General features: G+C 35.9%; 1 protein-coding gene across 1 annotated transcript in view; it reads left to right on the top strand.

Annotated features, from left to right (window-relative positions):
- PLCL1 (phospholipase C-like 1) overlaps nucleotides 1-4,415 on the top strand; it is a 66,967-nt gene that overhangs the window by 54,655 nt on the left and 7,897 nt on the right. The gene's annotated exons all lie outside the window — the stretch shown is intronic.

Here is a 4,415-nt window from a genome sequence, read left to right as displayed (position 1 = left end):
AGCAAAACTCAGTCTCAAAAAAAAAAAAAAAAAAAAAAAAAGGTTCAGTAGTTTTGATGTGGTGTATGGACATTATTTACTTCCTCATTTATGGGATTATCAGCTTTTTCTTTCCACAGTGAAGGTTTGTATTTGTCTTGGCATGTTATGCCTACCTTAACTGAGGTTGTTTCTTTCCTACTTTTATTCTATGCAAATACATCCATTCTATTGCCATTATTTGTTTTCATACTAGTGTCTATCTGTACATTTGCATTGTCATTTTTCTATAAATATGTATTTTTTTGTGTGGAATGGCATCTGATCTTATTTCTCTTTCATATCTAATTGCATTCATATTAAGTAGAGGCATCTGCCTACTTCAGGTTTCTGGTGTGCCTGCCTGACCATTCACATATGGTAATACATGTTATTTTATTTTAAATGACCATTCCCTTTTTCTCCTTTATATTATAGCTAGGGTATTATATCTACTTTATTTTAATAAGAAATAAATAGGTTATATTATCTATGAATTTAAGTTTAGGGTAATAAAGGAAACCTTACAAAATATTTGTTTCAAAGGGTTGGTTTTGATAAGTTGAGAACCACAGGCCAAAGTCTGGTATACAGTAAGTGTTTAACAAATATTTGTTTGCTGGATAAGTGAATGAAATGAAAACTAAGGTGCAAGTCCTCATTAATAGCTAAGAGAGACCACCATTGTTCCCAGAGTACAGGGAAGAGATGGGTGTATCTCAGTTCACATATACTTAGCTTTGAACAAGGTATAACAGGGGCAATAAATGGGAATTTGAAACATTAAATTTAGTACTTTTTTTTTTTTCCAAGATGGAGTCATGCTCTGTCACCCAGGCTGGAGTGCAGTGGCGTGATCTTGGCTCAATGCAACCTCCGCCTCCCGGGTTCAAGCAATTCTCCTGCCTCAGCCTCTTGAGTAGCTGGGATTACAGGCGCCCGCCAACACACCCAGCTAATTTTTGTACTTTTAATAGAGACGGAGTTTCACCATGTTGGCTGCGCCTGGCCCATACTTCTTTTTTAAGCTCTGGTCACCAAGTGCATCTCAATGCAGTGGGTTTTATTGAGTGATACAGATGTCTTCCTCCAGTAACAGGACCTGTTGTCAGCATTGTTGCCACTGGATTATTAATAGGTTTTTATTATATTATTATTAGTGAGTAGTGTTTAAATAATGTTGAAAGACTTCACTTATATGTAGAATTCTATATATACAAGGACATAAAAATTGTCTCCTTATATTAAAACTATTTTTAAAAACATGGCTAATACAAGGGTTTTTTGCTTAAAATGCAGTCATTACTATTTTGAAGTAACTGGAGTCCTTCATTTCTTCAACATTCAAGTTAGTTGACATTTCTTGATAAATAAAGCTATTGTAACAAAGAAAGCTTGATAAGAAAGCTATTGTAACAATGCAGGTGTTATTTGAGAAGGAAATGTGGGAAAAGAAGATCTTTCAAATTTAACTTTCAAATTTAATTTTCATTATGTTGAATTTTAACAGGGTATGATTTCAAAAATTTTTGAGCCTTTCATATGGCTTATTAAACATGTCATCTGCTACATTTAACAATTTTCTGGGGACTCTTTGGCATTAAATTATTCTTAACATTTCTTTAAAGTGTCTTCTATACTTTATAAATTATTTTTTCTTGAGAATTAGATTCTCAGGAACTAAAAAGATGTATTTATATTCGGTTTCCATAGTTTTCAGAGGTATTCAAATTAATCAGAGTTCATGACCAATCCTAAAATACATGTTTTACATAACCAATTAAAAAATGAACTTTATATACAGTTACAAAATCCAGTGTCTCAGGTGAGCATGTCCAGTGTCTCAGGTGAGCATGTCCAGTGTAATTCTCTTCACGTTCCCATACAGATTATTTTTATTGCATTATATAATAAAGATTTGAAAAGCAGAGTTTCACTTGTTTTGGGTTTAGAGTTTCAGAAGAATAACAGATAAAGCTTCATTCAGCCAAGACTGTTAAAACAGAACTACTCTACGACTATCCATCCATATTTCTTGAGTATTCATGGAGTAAAAATTTAACTTTTTCAATAGCAAGTAGAAGGCAGTTGAAATATTTGGTTGCTGAGGTGCTGCAAAACAATAAATCTGAACATTGATGACTTAGTGCAGTGGACACTTCTATTTTTGTGCAAAATTAAGGTATTTTATATGCAATTTCCTAATAGCTACACCTTTGTGCCTTTTAACTCTTGTTAACATCTTGTATATATTTCCTTCACAGATAGGCTTTCATTCTAAAGAGCAAGAATTCCAGGCCATCTTTAATAACTTCACCCAGTATTCCAAACAGTGTAACATACCAAGAGTGTAACATCAAAAAAAAAAAAAAAAGAAAAGTCTGACATGACATCAAAACATTTTTGATCTATTGTTTTAATTTCTCAAATGGAGGACATTGTAGCAGTTGTTTTTACCTCTTCAGAGCAAAGGAGTAAACTTCTTAAATGATAGAGTCGCAAAGGATGGTTTTTGAGTTAGTAAGATGGCAGTTGTGCATAGCCCTCCACAGTATGGTCCACCAGTGTGGTCCACCAGTGGACCAAATAAAGAACTAACATCATCCCACTATGATGTCCGTGACTGGTTTCTACTGCAGCACTGTCCAAGGGTGATTCCACTGTGGGTATGGATTCTCTCATGGATAAAAGAATATCAGAAAACTCAGTCTGCTGATGAGTGTGGGCTGAGAAATACCCACACGAGTTGACCTGTGGACAGAGCTGCATTTGTTTATGTGTGTAGTTTTGTATATGTGAGGGTTTTACTATTCCCAGAGTCCCAATTAGCTGCTTTAAATATTTGTGTTGTGCTCTGAAACAACCCACTCATTTCCTTTACACGTGATGAGAACACTAGTTATGATGTTCTCCTGCTCTTTTGTGTACTAATATCACAAGGGACAGTGCGGTTCATGGGAAAAGTGGTTGTGAAGGAGCCAGGGATGTTTTTTGTGAATAATTCTGCCAGATTTGTAGCCAAAACCATTTTCAGTGGTGGTGGGAGGAGGACTGCATTTCTTGGTAAAAATGGAAGTCACAGAAATCCTAAACAGCTTTTGATGGATTATAAGATATATAACTAAAAGATAATTTACGTGTAGAATTCTACCTTATTTTATGGTTAGGATATAATGAGATGTGTGTGAATTGGTTTATGTTTAGTATATTAAGTGTTCAATAAATGTTAGCTGCTGTTTAGTGTTGTGACAATATTTCTTGTCAGTAGTAAATTTATTAGTAGTAATCAAAATTGTGGAGATACATCACCACAGCAGTGCATGGCAGCTCAATTTGCAATCTAAATTGCATCAGTTATTTCCTGATTTCTAGATAATGTATTTTAATTATAAGTTAATGCAGCTGGAAAGATTTAATAAGGAATGCTTAATGTTTGGTTTTTAAATATTCACTAATCATCACTCATTTTAAATTCAGAATTTCTATAATGATCTCTGTGGCTTTGCATGAGTCCATGTCACTTTCTAAATGTATTGGACCTGCCAATGGAGCCTTACATCCAGAAGCCAAATCACTGTGGAGGCTAAATGGTGGACATTGCTCTTGGGAGTTCTGTTAGTCTTGTTGTCCCATCAGCATCAATCTACCTGAGCTGCTCTCTATTACCCTTACTTTCTTTTGAGTTAAAGCATCCTTCTCTTTTTTTTTTTTCCTGAAGGATCTGCAGTACCAGAGGATACTTCAAATCCCCATGAGATTGCTAGTATAGAAATGCCGGCAGCAGCTTCACATTTTTTTTCAAGTTGAGTGTTCAGTGATCAACTCATACATTAATTCTGCATTTCATGTCATAACAACCCTAAACTTATTTTAGTATACAAGAAGTGTTTCCATTTCTATATCGCCAAAGAAAATGAATTCTCCCGGGGTTCCTCTTCTTCCCCTAAGACCTCTGTTTAGGGAGAATAAGATTAAAACACTTTCTTAAGAGTGACTTGTTAGATTATTTTTTAAATATATACTACAGACAAATACCTTTACATGGCTTGGCTGACCTGAATATCGTGGGGCGTGTCGGGGGATGGTTTGGGGATGAAACTGGATCAACCTCGGATCACCAGGCATTAGATTCTCATAAGGAACACACAACCTAGATCCCTTGCAGGTGCAGTTCACAATAGGGTTCACACTCCTATGAGAATCTGATGTCTCCGCTGATGTGACAGGAGGTGGAGCTCAGGCAGAAATGCTCACTCACCCACCGCTCACCTCCTGCTGTGCAGCCTGTTTCCTCACAGGTCACAGGGGCTGGTATCAGTCCATGCCCAGGGCTGGGGATACCTGCCGTACCTAATACATTTTGGAGGAAATGATATACAGGACAAAGATGTTTAGAG

This window comes from Mandrillus leucophaeus, unplaced genomic scaffold (genome assembly GCF_000951045.1).
Source record: "Mandrillus leucophaeus isolate KB7577 unplaced genomic scaffold, Mleu.le_1.0 Scaffold146, whole genome shotgun sequence".
In the NCBI taxonomy this organism is placed as follows: Eukaryota; Metazoa; Chordata; class Mammalia; order Primates; family Cercopithecidae; genus Mandrillus; species Mandrillus leucophaeus.
This window is presented reverse-complemented; position numbering and strand designations above follow the sequence as displayed.